General features: G+C 46.6%; 2 long non-coding RNA genes across 2 annotated transcripts in view; both read left to right on the forward strand.

Moving 5' to 3' along the window:
• LOC137525201 (uncharacterized) overlaps positions 1 to 16,403 on the forward strand; it is a 355,356-nt gene that overhangs the window by 161,915 nt on the left and 177,038 nt on the right. The gene's annotated exons all lie outside the window — the stretch shown is intronic.
• Positions 3,213 to 16,403, forward strand: part of LOC137525910 (uncharacterized) — a 91,090-nt gene continuing 77,899 nt past the window's right edge. Inside the window, exon 1 of the long non-coding RNA XR_011023059.1 lies at positions 3,213 to 3,284. This is a non-coding gene — a long non-coding RNA (uncharacterized lncRNA). The remainder of the gene's footprint in view (positions 3,285 to 16,403) is intronic.

The raw sequence follows: 16,403 nt of genomic DNA on the forward strand, positions 1-16,403 counted from the left end.
CTAGGCAGCGGATGGCAGTACTCACCTCCGGCTGCTTGATCTCCAGATTCTGCAGACATCTTCTCTACCGGGCTTCTCCTCCTAGTGTCTAAGAATGAATCAGACACTAGAGCTCCTAGCTTCTGATGCTGAGATGCTATGGGGAGAAATGCCAGCTACAGAGGATGTCTCCAGCGAGCGCTGTGATTACATCGCAGGAGATTTGGGCGCAGCCGGCGCCACCATAGGCCATAGTAGGAAATATGGCTTTAGCAGGGCACACTGAGTAACTTTGTCACCATCAGAAGACGGAGATGAAGTTAAATGTTAAACACTGTAATTTGGCCGTCAGCAATAGCTGGAAGCCGAATGACATCATTCCCCACTATCCACATTGACATGGAGAGGGAATAGTAATTAACACCGCCAGGAGTTGTGCAGGAGCAGGATGAGCCGTATACCGGCTGTATCCTGCGCCCAAGTCTCCCGGCAGCCAATTCATATGTATGCGTCTCCAGACTTGGAGAGCGGATGGAGGAGACGAGTAGTTCCACCTGCTGTTCTGCTCTGCTGTTGGGGGTTTAGAGTTGGGGGGAGGAACAGTGAGGACACACGCAATAATGCATGCTCCCTATGGAGGCTCCAGGCACCACAGCTTCCAGCATGTCCCATATCTTTAAGTGACACTGCCTATTTATGTAATATGCTACATTGAATTTTTTTCTGTAATAATGGAGACGGGGCTTCATCCAACATTTTGCTGGGCAGGCCTAGACCCCTTTTAAGTTCATGTAAAGTTGGCCCCACCCATGATCACACCCACATTCTGGTGCATAGCCACACCCATTTTTTGGCTGTTGTGCAAGAGAGAGAGAGAATGCGTGCGAGAGAGAGAGAGTGGGAGAGAGAGTGCGTGAGAGAGAGAGTGTGTGCGAGAGAGAGCATGCGAGAGAGAGTGTGTGCGAGAGAGAGAGCATGCGTACGAGAGAGAAAGTGTGTGCGAGAGAGAGAGTGAGAGTGTGTGCGAGAGAGAGAGAGAGAGAGTGCGAGAGAGAGTGCGTGCAAGAGAGGGAGAGTGTGAGAGACAGAGAGTGTGAGAGAGAGTGCGAGAGAGAGAGTGCGTGCGAGTGAGAGTGCAGGCGAGAGAGAGAGAGAGTGAGAGAGAGTGCGAGAGAGAGAGTGCGTGCGAGAGAAGTGCATGCGAAAGAGAGAGAGAGCACGAGAGAGAGAGTGTGTGCGAGAGAGAGAGAGAGAGAGTGTGAGAGAGAGTGTGTGCAAGAGAGAGACAGTGCGAGTGCATGCGAGAGAGAGAGTGCGAGAGAAAGAGAGTGTGTGCGAGAGAGAGTGCAAGAGAGAGTGTGTGAGAGAGAGTGTGCGAGAGAGAGAATGTGAGAGTGTGTGTGAGAAATAGAGCGTGCGTGAGAGAAAGAAAGAGAGTGTGTGAGAGAGTGCATGCGAGAGTATGCCTAGGAGAGAAAAAGTGCATGCAAGAGCGTGCGTGCGAGAGAATTAAAGTGAGAGATGGCGTGTGAGAGAGTGAGTGCATGGGAAAGAGAGAGTGCGTGAGAGTGCATGCAAGAGAGAATGTGCGTGTGAAAAAGTACGTGCAAGATAGAGAATGAGCATGCAAGAGAATGTGCGAAAGAGAGAGTGTGTGCAAAAGAGACCATGTGCGAGAGAGAGTACATGCAAGAGAGAGTGCATGTTAGTTAGAGAGAGTTCATGCAAGTGCATGTCGAGAGAGAGTGCATGCACGAGAGAGAGAGTGTGTGCAAGAGAGTGCATGTCGAGAGAGAGAGAGTGTGTGCAAGAGAGTGCATGTCGAGAGAGAGAGAGTGTGTGCAAGAGAGAGAGAGTGCATGTCGAGAGAGAGAGTGTGCATGCACGAGAGAGAGTATGTGCAAGAGAGAGAGTGCAATAGAGATGGCATGCAAGAGAGAGTGTGCGCCCGAGAGAGTACATGCGAGAGAGTGCATGTGACAGAGCGCGTGCAAGAGACTGCGTGCGAGAGAGAGTGCAAGAGAGTGTGCATGCGAGAGAGTGTGTGTGAGAGAGAGAGTGCATGCGAGAAAGTGTGTGCGAGAGAGTGTGTGCAAGAGAGAGAATGGGTCACCTGTGAAACAACCTCCTAAACTAGAGCTGTGATATATTGCTGCAGTAGACGGCCTATTCCCAGCCCACATTACGGCAGTCACACAGCCCTGTTTTTTGGCGACATAATGACGGGCAATCTACCGCCTGCTGCCATGCCAATCATCGGCACTTATACTGCTAATAATCATAATAATTTCTGTGAAGGATAAACCCTGTGATTGGCTGAGGGGAAAACAGTAGAGACGGAACTTTTTCACTGACTTCAGTCTTAACTTTTAGCATGATGTGAAATCTGAAAAGCATCGATATCCCTGCCGGTGAAAGCGGAAGATTTAATAAGCGGAGGGAAGCCGGATGGCAGCGAGTGTAAATGGCGGTGACTTGGCATTAAACAAACGCTCTGAACGGTTCAATAATGGATGGCTGAACCATAAATTAGTCGACAATGGATGTACGTCATGTATACAGAATAGATATTTGTCCTTCGGCTGGTGATGACAGTGCCTTATCACCCTCCTTTTGTCATAACACTCCCTGTGATTTGTGTTTTAGGCACTGGGTACCTAGGGAATTTGGCACCCGGTGCTCTATATTTACAGACACCCTCCCCCTCAAAAAACACCTATTTTTGATGGGGGGTGACAGGTTGGGGCACCATGCGTGTCGCTGCAAATTGTTGGGATTTTGGGGAAAAGGAGTCGTCAGTATGTGGACGGAGCTAACCGTTATCAGGGCCGGATTTGTGGGCAGGCCTCCAAGGCCGGTTCCTAGGGCGCCTGGGAGGTTAGGGCGGCAGTCCTGCAGAGTGTTTGATTCCTATTTGTGTTGGCTCTCCCCGCTGTATGTTTACCCGCCCGCCGAACTAATACCGGTATGTAGACTGCCGCCGCCTCCTCCTTCTGTCAGCCACCCCTGCTTGATGTCGACCAGGTGACATGATGTAATGCGCCCTCCAATCAGCGCTGGCTGCGGCTCACAGTGTTGACAGATGAAATTGCCGTGCATGGGGCAGCGCCGTAAACAGGAAGTGATGTCACGGGCTACTTCCGGTCACTTCCTGTATTTGAAGAGTACGGCGTGCGCCGCTCCGTGCATGGCAATTTGCTCTGTCAACACTGTGAGCTGCAGCCAGCGCTGATTGGAGGGCGGGTTACATCATGTCACTGGGCAGCCATCAAGCGAGGGTGGCTAACAGAAGGAGAGCACTGCAGGTAAGCCACTGCTCTCCGGGGTGGATGCTGCCTATTCTTTATTGGTGGGACAGGGAGGGCATTTAACTTGCAATTCCACATCACACTTAAAGAGGGGACACATCTGGGTAACTGTACTGGAACGGGGAGGACATCTAACTTGTCAAACTGTACTGGGGGAGGGACATGTGGGTAGCTGTTGTAATGGGGGGATGGAGAGGGCATCCAGCTTACTGTACTGGGGAGGGGGGCATCTGGGTAACTATACTGTAAGGAAGGGGGGCATCTAGCTTGTTGTACTGGTGAGGGGGGCATCTGGGTAGTTATACGGTATTGGGGATGGGGGGTCATCTAGCTTGCTGTATAGGGGAGGGGGGGGAGCATCTGGAAACCTATACTGTGTTGGGGGATGGGGGAGTGTCTAGCTTGCTGTACTGGGGAAGGTGGAGGGGCATCTGGAAAGCTATACTGCACTGGGGGGTGGGGGGCATCTAGCTTTCTGTATTGTACTGGAGAAGGGGGGCATCTGGGTAACTATACTGTAAGGAAGGGGGGGGGCATCTAGCTTGTTGTACTGGTGAGGAGGCATCTAGGTAGTTATACTGTATTGGGGGATAGGGGTCATCTAGCTTGCTGTACTGGGGAGGGGGGGGGCATCTGGAAACCTATACTGTGATTGGGGGGGGGGAAGTGTCTAGCTTGCTGTAATGGGGAAGGGGGGGGGGGGGGCATCTAGCTTGTTGTACTGGTGAGGGGGCTTCTGGGTAGTTATACTGTATTGGGGAGTCATCTAGCTTGCTGTACTGGGGAGGGGGGGGGGCATCTGGAAACATATACTGTTTTGGGGGATGGGGGGAGGGTCTAGCTTGCTGTACTGGGGAAAGGGGGGGGGCATCTGGAAAGCTATACTGCACTGGGGGTTGGGACATCTAGCTTTCTGTATTGCACTGGGGAAGGGGGGCATCTGGGTAGCTATACTGTATGGGGGGCATCCTGGTAGCTATAGTGTATGGGGAGGGGGCAGAGAGGGCATCTAACTTGCTATACTGTGCAGAGGGGGTCATCTGGGTAGCTCTACTGTATTGGGGGGGACGGAGGATATCTAGCTTGCCATACTGTACTGGGGGGGGGGGGGACAGCTGGGTAGTAATACTGTATTGGGGGATGGCGAGGGCATCTAGCTTGCCATACTGTACTGGGGGGACATCTGGGTAGCAATACTGTATTGGGGGATGGCGAGGGCATCTAGCTTGCCATACTGTACTTGGGGAAGGGGGGTGAACCTGAGTACCTGTACTGGAGGAGCCATCTGGCTGCTGAAAGGAAGGGGGGGGGGGCATCTGGCTACATAATACTGTAATATAAAGCACATGGCTATTTGTTTATTTTGAGGAACCTGACTAAATTTCTTTTGTCTGTAGGCATGTGCCTGTTTAATTATTTTATCTGGATACTTGTGGCTACTTAATATTTTTTTCTGGAGGCATGTAACTACTTTTTTTTTTATTATTTCTTTGGCACCTAGTTTGTGAATTATTTTATCTGGGGGCATGTGACTACTGTTATTATCATTTAGTATTTATATAGCAGTGGCATCTTCTGTAGCGCTATACAAAGTATATTGTCTTGTCACTAACTGATTGGGATGAAGTTCAAACCTTGTTTAAAATTCTTCTTTAATCTGGAATAGGGGTCTTATCACAAGTCCTTGGGATTCATAGCAAATCTTTAAGGGAACCTGAAATGTTAGGAGTAGGGAGGCTGCCATCTTCACTCTCTGTTAGCACAAAAGCCAGGAAACTACTGGCATTGTTTGATGTACAGGCAACCCCCTTCATGGGTGGTGTTTAGAGGCCATGGAACTCTGTAATCTGGGGAACCCAGCTGCTTTTGCTGGGATAAAGGCCTGTATAAATTGTTGGGGGGGGGGGGGGGGGGGCTGTGAACGGGGGCACCTGGAGATAGTGGGCCTAGGGCGGCAAAAAGTAGAAATCCGGCCCTGACCGTTATGGAACTCTGTACTCTATACAGTGATGCAGAAGATAGTAGTGCTATATAAATACATACTAATAATATGGTAGGACATTAGACTATGACTATGGTACGATTATACTGTGAGCTCCTCTGAGAACAGTCAGAAAAGGGGGACATACGAAAGAGGGGTGTGCATAAGAGGAGGGGGATAAAGAGGTACAAGACAGCCTGGATGTAGAGGAGAAATGGCAGGAAGACCTCTCACCAGGACTGCAGTCATCTCCAGTGCTGTTTGACAGGGACATGCTGTTAAAAAAAGCCACTAAATTCTGTAAAGAGGAAAGGGTTATGGGGGAAGACAACAGGGTGGGAGGGGGAGCTGGAAAACTAGATAAGATTACCTGTAACCAAGCTAATCTAAATTGCCTGGAGCTTGCTTCTTTGCTCTCTACAGAAGTCGTCTGTCTGTATCACTGGCTTCTGCAAAAGCAGACTGCCCTGCATTATTGATTAATTACTCTGATCAAGATAAATAATCAATAGTCCAGGGCACTCTGGTATTACAGCAGCCAGTGCAAATGGCTACTTATAATAGGCAATTTTTGAAGCACTAAACACATCCTGCCACCTCTCCCTGCTAATGTCCTTGCTGCGACACAGAAATCATTCTCTCTACTCACCCTGCTGCTCTGCACATTCACTCACTGCAAGCTGTGTGTAGAGAGTGAGGAGACACATTGCCCACTGGACAGGAAGAGGTAGGGGTGCTACATCTAGTGCAGGAAGTAGTACAGTCGCCTGCACTGCCTGCTGCTATTTTCCCGAATGTTGCCCAAACTATGAGAAAAGGTCCCAGGTGTAAGAGCACAGTGGCTGAGCACCACAGTGGCACCCCCAGCCATAGCTACACCCGGTGCTGTGAGCACCTGCAGCCCTATGGTAGGTACGCCACTGATTTTAGGAATAAAGCTTGTGAGCTCCTCTGAAGACAGTGACATGTAGAGATGGCCTGAACGGTTCGCCGACGAACTTGTTTGTGACCCGCCCCCTATACCACTACATTGGGCTAAACTTTGACCCTCCACATCACAGTCAGCAGACACATGGCAGCCAATCAGGCTGCACTCCCTCCTGGACCCCCGCCCCCCCCCTATAAAAACGCTGCTGTGTCAGCCATTTTCTCACTCTGTCTGCTGCCTGCTTTAGTGAGAGAAGGGAGAAGTTGCTGGAAAGATAGGGAAAGCATTAGTTAGCTCTTGTTAGCTTGCTCCTTGCTGATATTTGTTGCTGAAAAGCACCACAAAAAAAGTTCTTTTGAGAGCTAATGTTCTTGTGATGTGTTTTTGTGTGTGTGTGTGCCACTGACACTGCATATACAGCCCTGTCTGTCACAGCTGGCCCTTGCTAATTTCTATACTGTGCCAGGCCCAGCACATTCAGTGCCTACCTTTCACTGCATCTGTGTGACTGCACATTGTATTGTACCAGCAGTCAGTGCATACCTTTTACTGCATCTCTGTGACCGCACATTGTATTATAATACCAGTCAGTGCATACCTTTCACTTAATCTGTGTGACTGCATATTGTATTATTATACCAGTCAGTGCATACCTTTCACGGCATCTGTGTGACTGCACATTTTATTATACCAGTCAGTGCATACCTTTCACTGCATCTGTGTGACTGCACATTGTATTATAATACCAGTCAGTGCATACCTTTCACTGCATCTCTGTGACTGCACATTGTATTATAATACCAGTCAGTGTATACCTTTCACTGCATCTGTTTGACTGCACATTGTATTATACCAGCAGTCAGTGCATACCATTCACTGAATCTCTGTGACTGCACATTCTAATATACCAGCAGCCAGTGCATACCTTTCACTGCATCTCTGTTACTGCACATTGTATTATACCAGTCACTGCATACCTTGCACTGCATCTGTGTGACTGCACCCTGTTTTATATACCAGTCAGTGCATACCTTTCACTGCATCTCTGTGACTGCACATTGTATTATACCAGCAGTCAGTGCATACCTTTCACTGCATCCCTGTGACTTCACATTGTATTATACCAGTCACTGCATCTGTGTGACTGCATAATGTTTTATATACGAGTCAGTGCATACCTTTCACTGCATCTGTGTGACTGCACACTGTATTATACCAGTCAGTGCATACCTTTCACTTCATCTCTTTGACTGCACATTGTATTATACCAGTCAGTGCATACCTTTCACTGCATCTCTGTGACTGCACACTGTATTAGTCCAGTACGTGCATACCTTTCACTTCTCCCCCCCCCCCCCATATGGAAAAAACAACAGGCAGAGCCAGAGGCAGGCCACCCGGCAGGTCTGTTCGAGGTCATGCTAACATGATTTTGTGCGGCCCTCGACCATAGTAAAGTGTTCAGATGGCATGTGCCATCAACCCCAAAGATTGTCAAGACGTAGTTCACTATTTAACACAGAACACCTCATCTTCCTCAGCTTCCACATGGAACTGTGACATATCTTCCTCCTCCTGCTCTGATTCTGGCACCCCACTTAACACTCAGCCGGCAGCCACCAGTGCTACTATTAGCACCACATACGCTCCATTTGAGAGTTTGAAGGAGTTATTTGGTGGGGAATTAACTGATTCACAGCCATTATTGTTACAAGATGCTACGCATGTTACACCACCGCATATGTCTGAGTTAGGCATCAGTATGGACGTAACGTGTGAGGATGATGAAGTACCTGTTGTTGGTACAGTTTTGGAGGTGTCTGATACAAGCGAAGCTGTGGAGGATGATTATGATGATGATGATCATGATACTGCCATAGATGTCACGTGGGTTCCCATTAGACAAGATGAACAGGGGGACAGTTCAGAGGGGGAGTCAGAGAGGAGTAGGAGGAGACGAGTTGTTGTAAGATGCAGGGGGAGCTCGTCATCAGAAACAGCTCGTGGCAGTGTCCGGCGGCATGTATCGCCACCTATGGACAGCCAGCCAACATGCCCTTCAAGATCAGCTGCTGCTGCCACCACTAAAGTGCCATCATCCCAGGGCTCAGCGGTGTGGACATTTTTTTGTGTGTCTGCCTCAGATGACAGCGATGCCATCTGTACTCTCTGCCACCAAAAATTGAGTCGTGGAAAGACCAAGACCCATGGGGACAACTGCCTTACGAAGTTACATGATGAAAAGCACAAACAGCAATGGGATGACCACCTGAGGAAAAGCAGCACCCAAACGCAAAGCCACCCTCTGCCTCCTCTTCCTCCTTCAGGTGCAGCATCTTCAGCTGCTTTATCCCTTGCACCTTGACAGCCACCCTCCTCCACTCCGTCTTTCACCTTGAGCGGTTCCTGCCCCTCTGCCCACAGCAGCCAGGTGTCCATTAAGAAAATCTTTGAGCGGAACAAGCCCATGTACGCCAGTCACCCCCTTGCCCGGCATTTGACAGCTGGCTTGGTGGAACTGTTAGCTTGCCAGCTGTTATCATACCAGCTGGTGGACTCTGAGGCCTTCCAAAAATATGTAAAAGGGTGTTTCTGCAGGGGGAATGGTTAGGGTTAGGCACCACCAGAGGGAGTGGTTAGGGTTAGGCACCACCAGGGGGAGTGGTTAAGGTTAGGCACCACCCAGGTGGCAGTTAGTTTTAAGCAACACCGGGGGAGGGGGGGTGTTTAGGGTTAGGCACCACTGGGGGCGTTAGGGTTAGGCACCACGGGGGTGGGTTAGTTTTAGGCACCACCAAGGGGGTGATTAGGTTTAGGTTCTACCTCTGGGGTGGTTAGGCTTAGGCAACACTGGGGGTGGGGGGATGGCGGTTAGGGTTAGGAGCCACCAGGGGAGTGGTTAGTTTTAGGCACCACGAGGGGAGGGTTCTGTGTGAGAGTAGGGTTGGGTTAAGCTGTATTATTGAATTACGTAACAATTTTTTACGTTAATATCTTTTTGTTATTATTTCCCATCTTTTTTAACGACTGTATTTATTGTTAACCAAGTCTGACAACAATCTTTATAGTTATCAGATTTTGTTATGCGCCAGCACCATTTCGTTATCCAGCTGGGCCCTTTTTTCCTGGCGTCCTTTTCTCATGCACGCTTGAAAACTGAATAAGAGACAGCCTCATACTTTTAGAGGGAAAGTTTATAAAGTTGTAATGAAAAAAAAAAAGTATTTCTACTGTTTATGAAGTTATTATTTTCTGCAAAAATTATTTACACCTATTCCATTTCATTCTTGACCCTCTCTTTTCAAATCCTCATTATTTTCTTCGACTTCCAAAAATAACTCAGTATAACACAACGTTGGACCAGCTGTCTGCAGAAAGTTGTTGCAGCTTCTCATTGTTTCAGTTCAGAAGATCAATTTCTTGTCAGGTGGTGCTGCAGCTACTGCTGGAGGTGCTAAGGAAAAAATAAAACAATATAAAACCACACAAATAAAAAAAATACAGCTGCCTTGTTTACTATTTTTGAATTGATTTGTCTCCAAATTATCCCATGCTGTGTCTCTTCCACAACCTTTCTTGCAAGATTTTTCCACATTTATAAATAGTTGGACGGGTTCAGGTGGTCTTCAGAAGCATAGAGAATGAATTTGAAGCCAACGTGAGATCAGGAAGTCAAACTTTTTTTTTTTCATTTATTTCAAACAACTCTAAGTAACTAAAGAAAACAATTTCTGGATGATAGTCTGTAAAGTGCTGCGTAGAATGTTGACTTTCTGTAAATTCTTTATCAGAAATAAATGTACAGGCTGAATTCTCACAGGCTTAATTTCAATGATGTCACTGATCTCAAGGAAACAGATTGGCCACATCACTAATGAGGTCACTCACACTGATAGTGTTGCTCGTATGGGTCAAGTACAATTACGCGAACTTTGCATACTTTTTTTTTGCAATTACGCAATGCATAATTGGGATTACGTTAAAGAGAATCTGTATTGTTAAAATCGCACAAAAGTAAACATACCAGTGCGTTAGGGGACATCTCTTATTACCCTCTGTCACAATTCCGCCGCTCCTCGCCGCATTAAAAGTGGTTAAAAACAGTTTTAAAAAGTTTGTTTATAAACAAACAAAATTACCACCAAAACAGGAAGTAGGTTGATGTACAGTATGTCCACACATAGAAAATACATTCATACACAAGCAGGCTGTATACACCCTTCCTTTTGAATCTCAAGAGATCATTTGTGTGTTTCTTTCCCCCTGCAGCTATCTTTCACTGAAGTGTCAGGCCGTTTCTTCCTGCAGAGTGCAGACAGCTCTGCCTGTATGTAATTCCTCAGTATGTGAAAGCCCAGCCAGCTCAGAGGAGGATTTATCCAGCTTGTAAAAGATAAGAGAGAAGAGAGAAGCTGCACTAATCCTAAATAACACACAGGCAGTGTGCAGAGAGGGGCCTGGAGGTGGGAGATGCATCACAGAACCACAACACTGAAGAACTTGGCAGCCTTCCAGACACAGGCTGACAAGTCTGACAAGAGAGAGATAAGTTGATTTATTACAGAGATGGTGATAGTAGAACGTGCTGCAGTAAGCCAGAACACATTAGAATAGCTTTTGGGAGTTGTAGGATGATAAAAAACAGGATGCAATTTTTGTTACGGAGTCTCTTTAAGTACAGCATACTACGCTTGTGAATCATAATTACGCCTGTAATTACGCTTAATTCACTTTCAATGCATAAAAATGGCTTCTTTTCATGCTGTCAGACCAATGATTTATGCTTTTGGTCTGGACCCTACCTTATCACTTTTCTCTATGATCTTCATATCAGAGATACCTGTAAGGCTCCAGTATATCACTTAATTGGCTCTGGTGGGTGTTTATGTATATTGGCTTTCTGCAAGGTATGTACAGCTTTCTGCGTTTCCTAGGGAAGACCTGACAGCCTTGCTTTCAGCAGTGCAAACTAACTTTCAGGTCGGTTTCACACTGCGTATTGGCGGTAGCAGTGTGATGCGGTCCTGGGACCACACTTCACCGAAAAAACAGGAAATCTCGCCTGGCAGCAAGCCAAGCAGGAAGTGAGACTCTCCTGCTCTCACTTCCTGTGGCCGAATAGAAGAATGGCATGGAAGTGTATTGACAAAATACGCTTCCGCCCATGTGTAATGCGTAAAACTTGCGATGGTCATTTTAAAACATGCGCATCGCCATAGACTTACATGATTTCCGCTCTGACGCACGTCGCCGCAGGTTGCCGCTGGTGTCGCACGGTAACGTAGGTATGCGCTCACGTTAGATTAGGGTCTTCTGGCGCACCGCGTCGCTTGTAGTGTGATATGCCCCATTTTTAGCACACAGTGGTTTATTGAATTCCTGTACTAGCTGCACATTCTATTAAGGAAGTTACAGTGGGGTACAAAAGTTTGGGCATCCTTGTTAATCGTCATGATTATCCTGTATAAATCGCTGGTTGTTACAATAAAAAATGTCAGTTAAATATATCATATAGGAAACACACACAGTGGTATTTGAGAAGTGAAATTATGTTTATTAAATTTACAGAAAGCGTGCAATAATTGTTTGAATACAATTAGGCAGGTGCATAAATTTGGGAACTGTTGTCATTTTATTGTTTCCAAAACCTTTAGAGCTAAGTGACCTACTGTACATACACAAGAGAATCCAATTATGAGAAAGAGTATTTTGGGGGTCAATTGTAAGTTTCCTTCCTCCTTTAATTTTCTCTGAAGAGTAGCAACATGGGGGTCTCAAAACAACCCTCAAATGACCTGAAGACAAAGATTGTTCACCATCATGGTTTAGGGGAAGGATACAGCAAGCTGTCTCAGAGATTTCAGCTGTCTGTTTCCACAGTTAGGAACATATTGAGGAAATGGAAGACCACAGGCTCAGTGCAAGTTAAGGCTCGAAGCGACAGACCAAGAAAATTCTCGGATAGACAGAAGCGATGCATGGTAAGAACAGTCAGAGTCAGTCCACAGACCAGCACCAAAGACCTACAGCATCATCTTGCTGCAGATGGAGTCACTGTGCATCGTTCAACTATTTGGTGCACTTTACACAAGGAGATGATGTATGCGAGAGTGATGCAGAAGAATCTTTTCCTCCGCCCACAGCACATTTGGACAAGCCAGCTTCATTTTGGAATAAGGTGCTGTGGACTAATGAAACTAAAATTGAGTTATTTGGGCACTACAAGGGGCGTTATGCATGGAGGAAAAACAACACAGCATTTCAAGAAAAACACCTGCTACCTACAGTAAAATATGGTGGTGTTTCCATCATGCTGTGGCGCTGTGTGGCCAGTGCAGGGACTGTCAACATTGTCAAAGTTGAGGGATGCATGGATTCCACTCAGTATCAGCAGATTCTGGAGACCAATGTCCAGGAATCAGTGACAAAGCTGAAGCTGTGCCAGGGCTGGATCTTTTAACAAGACAACGATCCTAAACACTGCCCACTAAGGCATTCATACAGAGGAACAAGTACAACGTTCTGGAATGGCCATCTCAGTGCCCAGACCTGAATATAATTGAAAATCTGTGGTGTGAGTTAAAGAGAGCTGTCCATGCTCGGAAGCCATTAAACCTTAATGAACTGGAGATTTTGTGTAAAAAGGAATGGCACAAAATACCTTCAACCACAATCCAGACTCTCATTGGAACCTACAGGAAGCGTTTAGAGGCTGTAATTTCTGCAAAAGGAGATCTACTAAATATTGATTTCATTTCTTTTTTGTGGTGCCCAAATTTATGCACCTTACCTAATTTTATTGAAACAATTATTGTGCACTTTCTGTAAATCCAATAAACTTTATTTCACTTCTCAAATATCACTGTGTGTGTCTCCTATGTGATATATTTCACCTCCTTGCCGGTTTTCCCGACCTGAGCTCGGGGTAGAAAAAATAAGCTATTAGCGGTGATCCCGAGCTCAGGTCGGGGTAGGCATTGCAGAGCTTTACTTGTAGTTGTGGAGTCTCGCGCGCGATCTCGCTGCGCAGCGGGACTCCAGCCTCTCTCCCCGGCAGTGTGGGGTCTTTCCCTGGCCGCCGGGATCCCCCATGTCCCCGCTATTCTTCCGGGGACCCAGCAGCCAGTTGGAGCAGCGGAGCCGTGGTGGTGGCAGCAGAGCGGTGGTGGCAGCGTGACGTCATCGGGGGCGGGGCTAATATTGAAAACGAACTTCTCTATATTAGAGAAATATAGAGAAGTTCGTTTATATGTATATTATCGCCATCTTGTGGGCAAAGAGAAAACTGCAGCACAGGAGCCCAGGAAGGTACATTTTTTTTTTTTTTTATGCTGCAGATCTCCCTGCCAGAATGATTTTTTTCAGGTTTTAGGGTCTGAAAGAGTGGGAAAAAACTTGCACCGCTTTTAGACCCTAAAATCTGGAAAGAATCAGACCGCTAAGGAGGTTAACTGACATTTTTTATTGTAACAGCCAACGATTTATACAGGAAAATCATGACAATTAACAAGATTGCCCAAACTTTCACATCCCACTGTATATGTGGTAATTTGAGCAGGTAAATGGGCATTGGTAGTATCAGTGGAACGGCAAACAATGATGTGTCAGATGCCAGTAATATGCCTTGCCTAGAATACATTCAACAACTGCGGAGGCGAATTTGGCGCCAGGTGAGGCTGAGCGACGGCTCCTTCTGCTGTAGCTAAACCTCCTGCCCATGCAAAATATTATTCCCAAAATTGAAACACCTCGGGTGGACATGTAATTAGGGCTCTGGCTATTGCTGGCAACAGAATTACCTTGTCTTCTTGCTAATTTGAGAGACCCAGCTACTGCCGTCACCCAAATGAGTCACTAAGAACCGCTATAATCCTAGTTCGCATTACGGCCTATGGCAGCGCCCAAATCATCAGCACACCGATCTGCCAAATGTAGCTGTCTTACTTACCTGGGGCACCATAATGGCCAGATATAGGCTTGTGTGCACCTTCACCCCAAGCACTGCAAAGTCCTGTACCACATAGGTAACTAAGTGACCATGATCATCAGGGTGGATTCAACAGGTCTTGCTGAAAATATATGTGCCACTTTTTTAATGACATCAGTGTTTGTTTACTTCTGTGGAATCTCTGGGCTTTCCTTTATTATTCTTAATATAAACCCTTTAGCAGAGTCGGCAAAACTCATCGAGCTGTAAATTCTTGGAATGTCTTGATCTTTCTCTCTGCTAGCAGAAAATATAGAGACTGAAAGCAGAAGTCTTTTATTGTTGTCTCACACTGCTGTTTAGTATCAAGTGGCAATAAATATACATTACAGCAGTACTAATTAGAAGCAAGGAAATATAACAAGTAAGAAATTAAAAAAAAAGGTGCTAAAATAAATTGTTCTAGTAAAAATAAAAATAAATTAACCTGAAGAACTTGCAAGCCTCTAAAAAAATTGGCTGATAAAGGGTTTAAGAACTTTTACTATACACTCGTCATCCAGTTTATGACTCACCCTCGTGCGGCTGGACATATTCTGCAGCAGATCTGACCTCCTCTCATTCATTGTGTGTCCACACGAGTCCTCCCCATATCCACGAGTCTTTTTATGATAGAGATCTTTCTGAAAGACATGTTATATGGTTGTATTTTGATTCCTCTCTTCCACACGCTTGTTGTCACCCTCTTATTGTTTGCCGAGGCTCCGATCTCCACAGAGAGAACCATAATCAAATATAAAAGTCTAGACAAGATGGAAACAACACGTTCTGCCTCTCCACAAACATGTTTCACACCTCGGAGCGCAGAAGAATGTTCTGCTTCATCGTTTGAACTCATCCTTGTGTTGTGGCGTGAGCGGAGAGCCATGGCCGCCTTTTCATGTCCGGAGATTTCACAAGTCTCTTCTCACAGCTTCTTCTCCTGAGGATAGAGAGTCACATACAGGAAAAGTGAAAAAGGCAATATTTTTGAAACCCAACAAAAAATTCAACTAATATGAAAACTGGAGATGAGGAAGCATTGTTTGGAAAATATTGTCTTTTTCTCCTGCTGCCCCTCGTGCACAGCTGCCTTCAATAACGTGGATTGGACAATGGTAAGATGGGAGGTTTAAAATGATACTAAAGTGAAAACAAAGTGAAGAGATAAACAAATTAATTTTAGCTATTTCACAGTTGTATGTTATGTCTAACCACTCTACCACTGAGGGGGTTTTCCTCTTACGGACCAGAGCACTGTTAACCAGGGCTGCTCATCCAGCTTCCGGATATCCGGGTAACCCGGATATCCGACCTTTTTTCAGCTATCCGATTCAGATTCAGATACCAGATTTCTGTGGAAATCCGGATAGCTATCTGCAGATAGTTGGCTGACAATGCGGATGTCCGACTATTAAGATACCGTAACTAAGTAGATGACGTCCAGGACGTCATTGAGCCAATCAGAGGGCTCCCAGCAGAAGCCCTAGCAACCAATCACAGAGGGTAACCCTGGCCAGCCCCACCTGACCTCATTGAGCCAATCAGAGGGCTCCCAGTCTAAGCCCTGGCACCCAATCACAGAAAGGAACCCTGGCCAGCCACCCCCCCCCCCCCCCCCCCGTATAATAAGGAGGGCTGCCTTGATGAGAAATATCGTCCTTGCTTATTGTGAATGCTCACTGAGAGACATGCTCCAGTGCTGCTGGCCTAGCAAGTGCTGTATACAGTGATACACCTAAAGCTGTTCAGTGATTAACCCCTTCACTATCACTACACTATTGTTGTATTGTTAATTAGCTTGATTTCATTGTGTGACAGTCAGAGTATGTACTGCATGCCTGCTGCAGCTGTTATGTGTCTGCATGTGTGCTGTGCACAGACCAGGCCAGCTGCTGCCTGCTGGCCAGCTATTAGCCTTACCTAGCTACAGTATAGGTTAGGTTAGAGATTAGGGAATAGGATTACTGTGTTATTGTGTAGTTAGTACTGTAGTACTGCAGTCAGTGCTAGTAGATGTTAGAGTAGTAGTACTACTGTGTTAGTTTATTACAGAACTGCTGTGCTGCTGAGCAGTGCCAGTGTGACAGTTAGTGTCTTCTCCTCTGCTGTCTGACTGTCACTCGGCACGTGGCCCTTGGCACTTGGCACGCGGCCCTTGGCACATGGCACTTTGCACGTGTTACCTTGCACTTGGCATGTGGCACGTGGCACTTTGCACTTGGCACATGGCACTTGGCA

The sequence above is a fragment of the Hyperolius riggenbachi genome, chromosome 7, assembly GCF_040937935.1.
Source record: "Hyperolius riggenbachi isolate aHypRig1 chromosome 7, aHypRig1.pri, whole genome shotgun sequence".
Classification (NCBI taxonomy): Eukaryota; Metazoa; Chordata; class Amphibia; order Anura; family Hyperoliidae; genus Hyperolius; species Hyperolius riggenbachi.